General features: G+C 38.5%; 1 protein-coding gene across 4 annotated transcripts in view; it reads right to left on the bottom strand.

The window, feature by feature from the left end:
- MCC (MCC regulator of WNT signaling pathway) overlaps positions 1-15,782 on the bottom strand; it is a 207,293-nt gene that overhangs the window by 144,525 nt on the left and 46,986 nt on the right. The gene's annotated exons all lie outside the window — the stretch shown is intronic.

The raw sequence follows: 15,782 nt of genomic DNA, 5'->3' as shown, positions 1-15,782 counted from the left end.
ACAGTCAACCCTGCAAGACGCAGGAATCCTTCTGCTTTTACTGAAGGCTATCAGTGAGAACTCCAGAGAATGGTGTGCAAATCTGGAGTGCAATATAAATAAAAAGACAGAGACAGAGGGAGATGGGCACATGTAAAAAGTGAAAGGATCAAGGGCAGCAACAATAAATTAGCAACGGCAAGAGGCTGAAAGAAACAGCTAGTGAAAGCTGAGAACACACATGGCATTTAGTAAAGCTCTAAGAAAGCGAGAAGAAGTGAGAAGAGCTGCGGGCACAGAAAATCGAGAAGCAGAAAAGCTTACCCAGAGGCAAACTGTAAAATTCAATAAACAGCTGCCAATTGAGCCTGCAGCCTCTAAATACAACTATTATGAGGTAAGAGAAAAAGGACTGCCAGCAGTTTTGCTAACAATTTATCTTCAAATACATAAACAGGAGACACCATGATCTAAAAAAATCCTACGTGTCACGGTCACCTTTTTTTTAATCTATTCTCTCAAAATTATTAAATCACAACAGCTCTTCAAGCAGTGCCATCAAATCTGCTTAAAAGCTGCAACACTATCATTCTTAAAAAGTAAAAGTGTCTCAACTCAGCCTACCATTAAAATCCTCTAAAAATCTTTTATACAAAATGTTTTAAGTGTAATTTCATAACCATATCCCAATAAGACACATTGCTCTCTGTAACACCAAGCCAGGCAGCTGGAACCGAGTTATCAGTTTGACTAACAAGATTTCCGATAAAGCATGTAACATAATGTAATTAACAAACTGAAATCTAAGTTCTCGTACACTACAATGACAGAATAGCATCAATAATGGTGTACAGCTTATTTCAGCTCCTCAAATGAAATGCACTATAAAGTACAAAGCATCACTGTCACTGCAGTGGTACTGACATTTCAAGTTTAACACAAAGCTTACTCTATCAGTTGTTCTATTTATCTTTTCTGTACAAAAGACAGGGTATTACACTTTGGCCTAAATAATACCCACTAAAACTTGGCAACTTGGTCCTTTAACCATTCCAGGATAAATCAGACAGATAATTTGAGGTTATCAACTGTTCAAATAAAAACTGCAGCCTAGTTGGATGGGGGAAAAAAAAATAACTTATCCATCTTCCCACTTCTTCCTGCCCCTGTCCCAATGGATGCTAACTCCTGTTCTCTGCTTTCCCCACACTGTAGAGTACTTCATTCCTGATTATGCCAAGTACCGAACTGAATGTTCACCACAATACAACAGTGGTGTTAAGAGAGAGTCTCTTCACTGGGAAAGGAGAAGGGAATTACTAATTTTTAACTTCGTTTTAATCCATTTGGAGCTGTGCTTATAAACTGTGCTAATTAACCAGAGTACGTATGGGTTTTGATGACTGTAGGATTTCCCGCTTCTCAGAAATAGTGTCCCATTAGTCGCTGACAGTAACACGAGGATATGCCAGATAGGTCTGTCATCTCCAGGGAACTTGATATTATGCAGTACAAGACAACCAGGACACCTATACACAGAAATAATAAGGAATTATTCAGATTCTTCTTAGATGGAATTTACTGTGACTATGTCTTTGAAATGGAAGTTTAATTTCAAAGCTGATACAGGTGAACAAACTGAGCTGGATTCTGGATTAACAGCAAACTCATTACCACTAGAAACTCCTGTATTACTGCATTTCAAGAACAAAATATAATTTTAAACTTTCCTTCTGTGATTTCTACAGTACTGCTTTTTCAGATCCTTATGAAGGCAGCAACACATGTGATAGAACATACATAATGTCAACATCTGGTAAGAACTAAAACTGCAAAATCCGTCCTTTGTTCTCTTGGAAGAAAAATTTCTTCCATGAAAAGCCACTATAACTTACTCCAAAAATCAGCAGCAAAGGCACAAAGTGGAACAGTGAAAAGGTTTTCCTCTTTTTCTTTTTTTTTTTAAAGCAGCATAGGTCATCCTTTGTAGTAGTTTGCAGTTTATGGTTTGTTTGTTTGTTTTTAAAGCAGAACCATGCAAACCGTGCAACCATCTACTGGATGCAAATCATACCATTTGTTCTGCAGAGTGACACGAAATATTTAAATAAACTGACAATTTCTGATGTATATTTCTTGTAAGGAATTAAACATGGTAGGACACTACTCTCTTTTACCAGTCCAGGACAGACAAGTTTCTGACAGAATTAACTTACCAAGTGTTCTTGCAAGCAAATACTTTGTTTATTCATAGCAAGTTCCCTAGTGCTTTTTTAATTTTTTTTTCCTTTTCGGTTCCATTATATCCTATGCTGCTATTATCTTCAAAGGCACAATAGTCCACAGACTTCAGAAATATTATTTGATCACTCTGATGACCACAAAATGTTGGAGTTCAGGATCCTGAAAGGAGACAGGAGGGCAAAACTCAAGATCACAACCATAGACTTCAGGACAGCCTACTTCGCCTTCCTCAAACATGTCCTTGAAAAAGTCCCATGGGATGAGGTCCTGGAGGAAAAGGGGCCCAAGAAAGCTTGTTAATATTCAAGGATCACCTCCTCCAAGCTCAAGACAAGTCCACCCCAGCAAGTAGGAAGTCAGGCAAGAACACCAGAAAGCCTGAATGGATGAGTAAGGAGCTGCTGGCAGAACTGGACAGAAAAGGGAAGCATGCAGAAGGTTGAAGCAAGGGCAGGTGATGTAGGAGGAATACAGAGACGTTGTCCGAGCATGTAGGGACGAGGTTAAGAAAGCCAAAACTCAAACGGAATTGAATCTGGCCAGGGACGTCAAAGACAAGAAGAAGGGGTTCTGTAAGTAGGCAGGTGACAAACGGAAAGCTAGCGAAAACATGGTCTCACTGCTGAATGAGGCAGGGGATTTGGTGACAGAGGACATCGAAAGGCTGAGGTACTGAATGACTTCTTCACCTCAGTCTTTACTAGCGAGCCCAGCCTTCAGGAATCCCATGCCCCAGAGGCCAGGGAGCAATGCTGGAGCAAGGAAGACATACCCTTAGTGGAAGAGGATCAGGTCAGGGAAGACTTAAGCAAATTGGACACACATAAGAGCATATCCTGATGGGATGTACCCACAAGTGCTGAGGGATTTGGCAGATGTCATTGCGAGGCCACTCTTGATAATCTTTGATTAATTATGGGAGTGGGAGAAGTGCCCAAAGACTGAAGGAAAGCAAATGTCGCTTGTCTTCAAAAAGGGCAAGAGGAAGCACCTGGGGAACTACAGGCTGGTCAGCTTCACCTCAACCCCTGGGAAGGTGATGGAGGAGCTAATCCTTGAAATAATTTCCAGGCACATTAAGGACAAGAAAATCATCAGAAGTTGTCAGCATGGATTCACCAAGAGCAAGTCATACTTGACCAACATGGTCAGCTTCTACAGTGGTGTGGTAGATGAGAGGACAGCACTAGGTATTGACTAACTGAACTTCAGGAATACCTCTGACAGTGTCTTTCATAAGATCCACCTAGAGAAGCTGATGATGTGTGAGCTGGATGACCAAACATTGAAGTGGATTGAAAACTGGCTGAATGGCCAAGCACAGACAGTGGTTGTAATGAAGTCTGCTTGGAAGGACAGGAGCCAGCAGTTACCCCAGGGGTCATTATTATTGTGTCCAATACTGTGTTTCCTGCCTTCATTAATGATTTGAAGATGGAGCAGAGCCTACCCTTGGCAAGTTTGCTGATGACACCAAACTGGGAGGCGGGGCTGACACACCAGAGGGTTGTGCTGCCATCCAGAGGAATCTGCACAGGTTGGAGAAATGGGCCAAGAGGAACCTCATGAAATTCAACAAGGGGAAGTGCAAAGTGCAACACCTGGGGGGGAACAACCCCAGGCACCAGTACATGCTGGGGGCTGCCCATCTGGAAAGCAGCTTTGCAGAGAAGACTCTGGGGGTCCTGCTGGACACCAAGTTGAATATGAGCCAGCAACATGCTTTTGTGGCAAAGAAGACAAATGGTGCTCCGGGCTGCATTACACAAAGGATTGCCCAGCAGATCGAATGAGGTGAACCTTCCATTCTCTCAGCACTGATGATGCCAAACCTGGAATGCTGGGCTCGCCAGTACAAAAGAGACATGGACATAGTGGAGAGAGTCCAGCAAAGGGCCATCAAGATGATGAAGGGTCTGAAGTATCTCTGCTAGGAGGAAAGGCTGAGATAGCTGGGACTGCTCAGCCTGGAGAAGAGAAGGCCTACGGGGATCTCATCAATGTATATAAATACCTGCAGGGAGGGTGCAAACGGACAGAGCTAGGCTTTTTTCAGTGGTGCCCACAGTGACAGGACCAGAGGCAGCTGGCATAGATTGTTTACCTCTGAACATCAGGAAACACTCTTTCACTGTGGGTGTACAGGTTGCCCAGGGTGGTGGAGTCTCCATCCTTTGATATATTCAAAAGCTGTCTGGACATGGTCCTGTGCAACCGGCTCTAGGTGACCCCACTTGAGCAGGTGGTTGGATCAGATGACCTCCACAGGTTCCTGCCAACCTCAACCATTCTTAACCATTCTGCAACTGAAACTGAAATCTCATTACCGAAGAGTATTACCATGTAACAGTCTGAATGAGCTATGACACCCATACCTCATTGGCACCAATTACTATGTTTAAAACTGTTTAAATAAGACATAAAAAGAAATTCAACGTAACACACAATAAAGAAATATAGGAAGCTGAAGAAATTCTCAGAGCAAAGGAGAAAACCTACTTTCATGAAAAGCAATTAGCATATTTATTTCTGTTGCAGAAGGCGTAGGTATTGCAATTTAACTGCATGGAGTTTCATAAAGCAAGATAATTATGGGTAGTCACACGTATTCAGCCCTGCAGGATGTGAGACAGAATCTGTACATTTTAAAAAGCATGAAAAAAAAGTTTTATATTTTGCAGAGATCTCTCACAGAGTTACTAAATTAATACAGATCTCCATGGCATCATGGCTTAAATGTTATGAATCAATACACTTTTTTCTACTTTGCACCACAAGGAAGATCAGTGAAGAAGGAGAAATAAAGAGATTCTATCAATTCTCAAAACCAGTATCTCAGAAGAAAAGCATAATTGGAAATATTGAAACTTTTTTTTTTCCTTCACATATAGGAGTCACCTTAATATTGCTATCATAGTGGTATCATTCACAGTAGTTAACTGACACATCTTGCTACAGGCAGAGATAAATTTTCCCTCAAAGATTTAATTTATTTACTGATTTTATTGAAAGAAACTGTAGACTTATTTAGCATGGGCCAGACCTTCCACCAGGTTAGTTATATCTGGCAGAACACTGACTTCTGGTATACCAAGCATCATGAGAGAATCATTTGTTCCTAGAGGAAGCAGATTACTGCATATAAAGAGAAAGAACTAACTGACAAACAGGTAGACCACCATGAGTTTAAATAATAAGAACCAAGTTCGTCTGCCAATCAGTTTAAATAAAAAGATCCACTAAGTCAGTAAATCAGACAACAGCAGCATCAGTAACTTGCAAAAATTATGCTGTACAATGTTATGCAAGCAAAAGAGAAAAAGAGATGAAGGGGCAGAAAAATGAACTTATCTCATGCAGATTTAGCAACAACAAAGGACAGTCCTCAGCGCACCACTCTTAAGTGGGTACCTGTTTTTTTCTGCAGGTGACAATAACCGCCTTGGCTTCTATACATGGCTGCAAAACCCATCTCAAGCACACTAGCCCAGGCAGTCCAAGAAAGGATGATATAGCTGACGTGCCACGTGAAGAATGGTTGTATCAACCCCAGCTACAGTTAACAACAAGCTAGATGCTACTACTTAATACCTGGCAACAGTTTAAGAGTAAGCAACTTGTGCAATTTAGATAGGATGCAAAGTGCAGAAGATTATCAAAACTAGATGCACTCAGCCCTCTGAAGGATAACTCTTAATAGCAAATGACAACAGTCTGGGGTAGGGTTATCTCAACCTCTTGTAGACGAAGGTCAGAAAATAGAATGACTTTGCAAGCAAATGATACATTTGGGCTTACAGTCTGCAAAGGATAGACCTTGCAGGATAGGTAAAGTTTGGTGGAAACACCAGCTTCATCCAAAACACTGTAAGCAGGGTTCAGAAGGGAACTGAGTCGTCAATGAAATAATTTTGGATTTACCACATAGCACAGTAACGATCTTATATTTCTCTGTCATTACAACCGTATCATAGTTCTGTGCTGACAACTATAATTCCATCACTGCAACTAAATAATTTAGTCTGTTGGAAACGTTTCAGAAAGTTGTTCTGGCAGATCAGAAACCTGAGGTACTGTTATGATTCTAGCAAACACTGAAATATCCTCACATTTTAAAATGTGTAAATGGGCTATTTTTAAAACAGTATCTCATTTCAGTTATCAGCAGATGCCCATTTTCCATAATCCTGATGCAAATTTCTACTTTGTGATGTATTACATTCTAGTGACACCCTGGTAATCTGCAATAAACTCCAGCAACCACCTGCTGAAGCATTTCCAAAATTCAACAGAAGTCAGTGATGCTAATTTTCAAAATTTGTCATGCAAACAATAATACTACAAACAACTGGTTTTCTTAAAAAAAGAAGCATTATTATGGTTTAAAACCCAAGAGCTGAAACTTAGAAGTCCTGGATTTACAATGTTAATACAAATATAATTCAAAGCCTTTGCACTAATGTGTTAAAACGGATACTACAACTGCACAATGTTCTTTCTCTGCACAGATGAGAAGCTTGCATATATTTCTTATACCCACATATATTCAGGTTTAGTCTTTCATTTCTGGGCTTCTTTTCCATTCTCTTCTATCCCCAAACCTGTTCCACAGGCAGGTCTTCCCCATACTCCTCTCAGCCGCCCTCTGTCCCCAAACTCAGTGGCTGCCCCATTCTCATCTCCCAGCACAGACACCTTTTAACATACCCAGCCTCCTTCTAGTGACCTCTGCTGCCCTGTCCTTCTATGCCACCTCCATACTTCAAGTCCTGGTTTCTCCCTCCATCCCACCTTCCAGCCTCCTTTGTACCTGCCAGTCAGAGTCTTCTCTCCCTCATGCCTTTTCCTTATTTCCAAGTCCAGCTGTTGTCCTTTAAAATTTCTCGTCAGAAAGCGTTACCTTTCTGGGATGGGTAAGAGTGGGAATTGTCTGGAGCCAGAAAAGAGCAGACATCTTCACACCTTGTCACAGTGACTGTAGCCTAACCCAAAAACCCAAGCAACAAGTGTGGAAGACTACCACTAACCCCTGAGATAAAGCAAACTTACAAAAATCTTCACTGTGGAAGCTTTAGCTGCAGTGATGTAGCCAAATCTTGTACTGAGCACTTGCAAATATTTTTGCCTCCATCCCTGAATACCTTCACAAGATCATTTAAAAGAAATATGTTTCTTTAAAAAGAAATAATAAAAAAAGAAAAAGAAATATAAAAGAATATTTATCACATAAATGCTAAAAGACTGGCAAATTCCAACTTCTATTGCAAACCTGCGTGGCAACAGACAGAATTACCAGCTATTCTTGTATTTTTAACATGAGGAAGCTCTGTCTTCACTAGCTTCATTTGTGGAAAAAACATAACATTTGTCTGATAGTTTTCCCAAGAAATTCAGCTTATGAAAGACTGCAATTTCAATGGTCAAAGTCTTGCAAGATAGAACGTAAAAGGACTTTACATTAGGAAGCAATATTAATCGAAGTCAGTATCAGTTCCACCTACAAAATATTAATTCTGTCATTGCATTATAATACAAATTTTTAAAAAGCTTTACTATAAAGGCAAGGCCAAGCAAAACTTTTGAATTTCTTTAATATTTATATATAATATATATTATATATAAATACATATATACACATGTATAAATGTATACATATAAATACATATATTTTTATACAGACATACATATTTTGGTGTATATATATAAAAATACGTATTTTATAATATATATAAATATATATATTATTTATATATATACATTTATATACATACGGTATATATACATATTTAACACACAAAGGCAAACCTAGCATTTTAACAGGGGTAAACAATTTCCAACTTATTTTGTTCAATGTTCTATAATAACAAAAATTGTGTTTATTACTATGGTAGCAGCCATTAATAATTGTTCTTCATAACACCTTCTCTTTTGGCTGAAAATAGACTCTTAATAGGCTCTTAAGACATTAAGTAATGCCAGTAATTTTTCAGTCATTGCACACCGATCACATTTTTGTCTGCATTTAGAAATATTTAAACTTTAAAACAGAGACATCTGGATATGGCAAAAAGAAACATCTGAACAAAGTTAAGTCATGTTTAAAAATAAACAGAAATTTAAACACCACAAGCTTTTCTGCTTCAATTTCAGGTTCACCTCTGAAAGCCAAATATTTACATACATATTGTTTTAAAATATTTTGTATAATATAGGCTTGCACTGAATGAAGTAGCTTTCTCAATGTGCAGATCAAGGCAGCAGTTCAACAGCGTACAGCAACACGCCAAACAGAGAAGTTCAGACTATGAAATGGAGAATCGGACTGTGGAAGACTCGATGCCACTGTGGAAACTGTTACCTGTTACCATGACTGCTTCCAGCTCATGTAACGTATCTGTAATGACAGATTCTGAATTCTACCACAACTTTTTGCTGACATCTGACTTTTCATTGTAAGCACCTCGGGATCTTTAGGTGACTCAAATCATTATTAACTACGCACATTCAAATAATGACAAGTAGTCCCACCACAGCTTCACCATACTAACAATAAGAAAAAATCCTTCGTTTAGGAGAGTTTACAGTGAAGGCACGCAAGACAAAGAAAAGATCACCCCTGCACAGAGAAGCAGGGGGATTTACTCAGAGTCAACACAAGAAGGCACAGCCCAAGTCCCAAAGAGCTCTGGTGCCACCTTGGCCCCTCTTCAACCAAGATGCTGCCTTAATGTCCTACTTGGAAAAAAAAAAAAAAGTCATCGCACATAGCAATACTGAAAAACTGAGGGGAAAATAAAACCAATTGACATTTTCTCTCTAGAATTTTAGATACTAACTACACGCTTTCAGAAGCTTTCACTTGCTAAAAAAAAGACAATATTCTCTAGTCAACTTTACAATCTCAGACAAAACCTTATACATAGGTGAGGTGTATCTAAGCACACTGCAAGTATAATTCTTTCTGTATTTCTTTAAATTTGGCAGGACTGAAAAGATTTTTGTCAAATAATATTTTAATTTCAATGAGAAATTTTAACGTATAATTACGACAACAAAGTTGGAATAGGTAAGCCAATTTCCAGAGTCTTAATGAACATTTCTATTAATTAGAGATGGTAGAAATCTAAATCTTCAAAAAATATAAATCATTCATGAAGAAGGTTCATTTATGTGGCAAATCTTGACATGGGACTGACTAATGCAGACTGCCACCAATGTCAAAATACTCTCTGTAGCAGTACCAGATCCCCATGCCAAACCTCCATCCTTCCATTCATAGAGAATCTTTGAATTCAGAGATCATCACATTTCCCTACAGAGTACACAAGTTGATATATTATTATTACATGTAACAGCAAAGCTCGAATAGGCTTTTCCATGCTATTTAGGAAGCAGAAATTCCCAGCACAAATAAAACCTGCAACCAGAAATACTATACAATGTCACAAAGACAATAAAACATGAACATAAGGAAAAAACCCAGAAGCGACAAGAACACATTTCCTCTTCAATCATCTATCAAACTACTCAGAGCTCCAGAACAAAAATACCTCATTACACCCCACCACAGCTGCCCAGTCTCATTACAAAGCCTCTCTCTGTGTCCCCTCTTCACACATACCTACAGCATAGACACTTCTGCCTTTGCAAACATTAACTCTGCAATCTATGGATTCTTCTTTCAGAAGATTTAGTTTACCTGTTCCTTTACAGACTACAAATCCATAGATTATAAGAGGAACACATAAAAATACCTTCTGAGAGGAGAATCTTGCAATTGTTCCCACACAGAGCCATGTCCTGGTATGTCCAAGCCTGATCAAGGACAAAAATACTTTTTTCTTTTCCAACACAGGTTGGAAGGGGAGAAGGGAAAGGATGACAATCTTTATCTACAAAAATCTCCCAGGAATGAACTCTGGCTTTTTTAATCTAAAAATAAAACCATCAAGTCTCTAAAAGCATTTAGAATTAATGTTACTAACATTGTCAGTGTTACTTTCACAGCATACATTTGTCCTAACTGATTTTTCAGCCCGTAAGACATTTTTCAAACACAGTTTTTTAGGAGCAAAGCATATTAAAATATCAGGCAGATAAGTTACATAATCTTTGTCTTTTTTTCATTAGGAGGCTGCAGAGGAGCATTATCTGTGCTGACAGTGTCTGGGCATTTTGACTAATCTTTTTATAGTGCTTCAATTTAATAACATCCAAGCCTGGAACACACTCTGTGCCTGATAAGCAGCTCACACAAATCCAGGAAAAAAAATTTCTTTGAAGTCACTATGTTTTTTACACTGGAAATACCATGCATCAGTCACACTGTATGTAAATTACATACATTGACCACGCCAGAGCCCCCTTAGCTCGACTATGGATTCACGTTCATGTTCTAACCCATGTTCATAAAACCAGCAGTATAGCTCACTGATAACATACCTGCAAACCTGTCTATTAAAAAACTGTAGATGTCCAAATGACTCCAGAAGAGCTGACCTTCCCCTTTCCAAAGGATGCTTTCACCTATATGATTTAACGTAACATTTCAAAATAAGCTATATAAATAAATCAGATTTTTCAAAGAGATAAATAATCTGTAGTAGATCTATGAAGAAAGCAGAAGTGTATCCAATCTAAAAGTTGCATTCAGACCTGATGGTCATTATCCAGGAGCACATCCATTCAAGTTTCCCATTGAAATCTGTTCTTTAAATTAAGGCAGACGCATCAGTGTAACTGAGACATGCAGTAACTCTTTAAAGTCTGTTATTGTATTTCACATTTACTGTCTCAAGATCCTTCAAGACAACTGTATGGGAAAATATCACATGTGCAAGGTTGACTAGGAAGTACTTCACAAAGCCCATCTGAACCAGGAAAGAGGAGAGAGTTCACTCAAAGATTTGCAGACTCTACCTCAGCATCTCTGAAGCAATAAAGCCTCTTGTAAGACTACAGGTGTTATTGCTACCATAGGATGAAAGTTTTATCCAGACCTCCGCTAGAATCCATTTAAGAAAGTTTCTCCTTAAGATACTTTGATCTAAGCATGTTGGGTTGCTGTGCTCACTTTTCTAAGACTTTAGCAGTCTACAAACACTGTTCGCTTTTTTGGCTTGTCCATCTTTGCCAAAGAAATCAGTTATGCAACTTTTCAAGCTTAAAATAACTAAAAACTATGCCATGTTTAGTATTTGATAACCACATTCCACTCTGTTCTACTGCAAGGCTGCAATATTTCACAGGATGAACAATAAGGATTTATCACACTTCCCAAAACATCTCGTTATTCCTCTTGTACACCATTTTTTCCTCAAAGTGTGATTTTTAAGTATAGCAGCAGCAGAACACGAATCTTAAAAGAAAGTGCAATATTGTCCTACGGTAAAATTATGAAAAAAGTCACAATTTAAGCCTTTCAAACTTTGCTTTACTTCTTCACATCTTGTATTACATGTAAGATTTTGGTGAAACCCTGCTTATGAACTCACTATTCTGCTTCCTACACAAATACAAACTTTGAATCCTATCTTCCCTTCCCCTCCCCAAAATTTTAAATACCCCATTGTTAAAATAAACAAACAAACAAGTTACTCATTACTCTAAGACAAACAGCCCATCTGTTTATTCCAGACGATGTAAAGGGTTAAAGAACATGTAGGTTTATCTAATGCTGCAAACCACAACATTAATCTCCTAAACACTTGACTTCCAAGCACAAAGAAGCAGAAGGAATAAAGTATGCACCTAAAGCAGCATGGTATCTTCTAATTTTGCTGTGCAGAAAAGAGCATATTCTTTTTAGAAGTTATACACCATCAACTTATACAGTAAGTGCTAAAAAACCACTATAAACAACCACATTTTATAAATCATCTGCATCTAAAGTGCTGAAAGTATTGCAATACTATAATACCAGCCCTTACCCACAACAAAATCTCTTAAGCTCAGTCTTACCATCATCAAATTCACAAGGCTCACTTTAATGAAGAATATATCCGAGAACATAATTTGGCTCTTAATCAAGGATATAATTTAGCCCTTAAGTATACAACTGAGAAAAATACCATTAAGCTCAGTGCTTGTATTTCCTTCATGTTCCTACACTACTAATTTAAACTGTCCCAGAATTATGCAGGGGCATACCTGCTGACGACATTTAGCTCAACAGGCGTACTAGGTCAGACACAGATCTCCCTACCTCAGCACACCATCTCAATGGTAGATGGTCAAGGGAGTGTATAAGAACAAAGCTGGCATGTAGCGATACCTCCCTAGAATGCTGGAGCTTAAAGCCAGATAGTGTCTTTGAATTTGGAAGAAGAAGAAAATATAGATTAGATAATCCAGCTCCTTCTAGATCAACACCTCCTTCTGCAGAAAAACTGAATGAATATGTACAAAGCATATAAACTCTGATATAAAGTTTCATTTTTAACTACGTAAAAAAAAAATATGTAATTGCAGTTTCTGTGCACTGAACCATCTACCGTACATGTTTTCAGTAACGTTCATGATGTTGGCTTTAAAAATATGCCTTGTGATTACATTAAAGGTTTACAGTATTGCATAACTAAAAAATTGAAGTGATCCAAAGAGCACTTACCTAATTTGTGTGTCATGAATTGCATACAAATCACATCCTTCCTTGCTCAAGCCTTAAAAAGCAAACTCTACGCATCATGTTAAGCCATAATATTGACAGGGGAAGGCCCATTTCATAATAGTAGAACTGAGCTTGTTTGGACACTGTTACTTATTTACAAAGGTACATTCTCATGGAGTACAGCAAGAGCCATCTGCAAACTCTATATCTTTTAGATTTGCCTCTCTTACTGTTATCATATATTTAAAAGACCCCAACCCTAACACTACCACCAAGCAAACCTTGCTACGTAAGAACCATTATTCTTCTACCTCTCCATGAATCTACAACACACTGAATCTACTATGCAAACAGCACGTTGGCTAATCTTTCTTTCTTTCGACACAAGAAAGAGAAGGTTGAAAGGAGGGAAAACCAGAAGGAATGGGGTAACATGTACTGGTACCTGTATCAATCAATAACAGCTTGAACTCTGGAGCTAGGGAACCACAGAGCTCAAGCTTTGTACAAGTCTGACTGACCTACGCCAGAAATCAAGGGGGTTTTTTTCTGCTTTCTGCATGACCTTTGGCCGGGGGTAGGGGGAGTAAATAAAGACTATCAATATCTCTGTTTAGTCGGACAAGAGTTTAGGAATAGCAAACATCAAGCACACACAAGTTTCTACAATCGCACTGTGTCTTGGAAAAAGATATGCCTTAATTTTTGCCCATTTCCCCAAGAGAGACGTAAATCTCAAGTAGCAAGTTTCAATACAAACAGAATGAGTTGCAATAATTTCATTTTCTATTTTGTCTAATGCATCCATTCGAGAATGCATTTACTATATCTTCAGGGCTTTGTTGTTTTCCTGTTATTTTAATAACAGTAGTTTCATGCCTAGAGCTCCATGTACTGAGACAAAGAGATCAAGGCACCTACCCCAAAACCTACTGTGCACCATGTGGATCATAGACTTTCTGTTACCATATTTGCCATTCAGACATATACACCGGTAGCAGCCCACTGTAATGTGAAAATTATTGAGCTGACAATAGAGATAGAGATGTGGCTGAAAACACACTAAGAAGTCATTTAACCAAATTCCTATTGTAGCCAATTCCAAACTTTTCCATCGCTTAAACGAACACAATGCGACTGTCTTCCATTGATCAAAAAATAAACTTGGCATACAGAAGATTTAGCCAGAAAGGCAGGAAAAGGGGGAGGGCATGACAAAGAAGTGAGAAACACAGATATATATAAACCACAGGTACAGGCTTTACCCAGGGCTTTCTGTCTTCAATTACAGCAAGCAAAACAGTACCAGTCACCAAGAGGAAAAGGCCTAGTATGAGCGTACAAGTTACAGGGAGTACTTACGCATCTTCCTCCCTATGGGAGGTGGAATACGATGCTTCTGTAAGGCCTCCATGTTTCATTCAAAACACACTGTTTTATCCAAGACCAGGACTAAAGCTGACCCAGCCCTTGGAGTGACTTGGGCTAAAGCACGCTCACGCAAGCAGCTCAAATAGCACAAATGACGACCAGCAGCGAAAAAATGATGATTAGCAGCTAGGGACAGCTAGGAGCGTAAGATCTTCCCTGGTATGTTTGCAGTCAGAAAGGGGCCTATTTCTAACTCACCTGTAGTGCCAGAGTACAAATGTAAATTAAGTGTTAAAGTAAGCTTGTTGGAAAAAAAAAAACCCAAATAAAAAAACCCAACAAAAATGTTGCACAGTGCAGTGTCACAGCCTCCTTTCAATATTTCCTATGTTAAAACATCAGAAGAAAAAGGGATTTCTTACAACAGAAGTCTTACTTCCTGGATGCATAAAGTAACCTTGAACAGATAATATTTCTAGGTAGCAGCGCTACCAGTAAATACTGCCTGCTCCATATAATGACCCAAATAGCAAATCTTTGCAACACTCCATGTTTTCTGTGAATCTGCATAGTCTTGAAAATTAAATGTTGTGAGGATAGAAAGCCGTGATCAGCAGGCCATCAATACAACCATTGCCAGAAACACCACGGCAGACTCGTACCAAACGTAACCCAGGCTTTTATGCTGAGTTTATGAACTCTATTTGTGCTGTGTTCCCAATACACAAGTTTTCAACTTTCAAAAAGTAACATCAAGTTAATGAAATTGAACTCTTTTGTAGGTAAAGGAGGAACACATATGAAATTTCTTTTGTAAGAACTGCCCAGTTACCAACCTACTGTTCCTCTTGCGTGGCAGGGTACTGCACTTGTTTGTATCTCACACATTTATTCTGCTTCCCCCTGTGCTGTTGTCCCCCTCACTAGCCTACTGATTTGTTTTCCATTCTGTAACTCACTGTTTCCTTTCTCGGTACAATTAACTCCAGAAATTGCTAACTGTCTCATTCTGCCAAGCAGAATCTAAATTCCTAAAAAAACCAAACAGATAAAGTAAACAAAGGATATGTTACAGTAAAAGGTGTATCAAGAAATGGGCAAAAGGGAAAGAGAAGCATTTCAGTTAAACTGGGATAATACAGACTGGAGATTCAATTTTCTACAAAATGACCTTAATCAAATGCTTGGGATTTCATAGCATAACTAAATTAGCAGTTCTCAGTAAAGCCCCTAAGGATGACATATCTACGACATTTCAGTAACTGACAAAATATGCCACTTCTAAAATATTTATTAAGCATTTGCACAACATCTGATATGGCTTTAATTTCAAATTTATTAAAAACACACACACAATCATGTTATACAAAAAACAGACATCCCACAACTGTACGAAAGAACAGCTTGCTATGGTTTCCAATGGAAAAAATAAAGTTTCCCATGGCTTGTTTTCTTTTAGTCAAGGAAGGAAAGTAACCTAATTCATCTAACCTAAAGAAACAACATCACCTTGGCTAAATACAAGCAAACACAACTTCTGCCAATGTTGTTGTCTTACCAATAAATATTTGTCATCTTC

The sequence above is a fragment of the Rissa tridactyla genome, chromosome Z (assembly GCF_028500815.1).
Source record: "Rissa tridactyla isolate bRisTri1 chromosome Z, bRisTri1.patW.cur.20221130, whole genome shotgun sequence".
NCBI classification, from domain to species: domain Eukaryota; kingdom Metazoa; phylum Chordata; class Aves; order Charadriiformes; family Laridae; genus Rissa; species Rissa tridactyla.
Note: the sequence above shows the minus strand (reverse complement) of the source record. Positions and strands in the feature narration are given on the sequence as shown.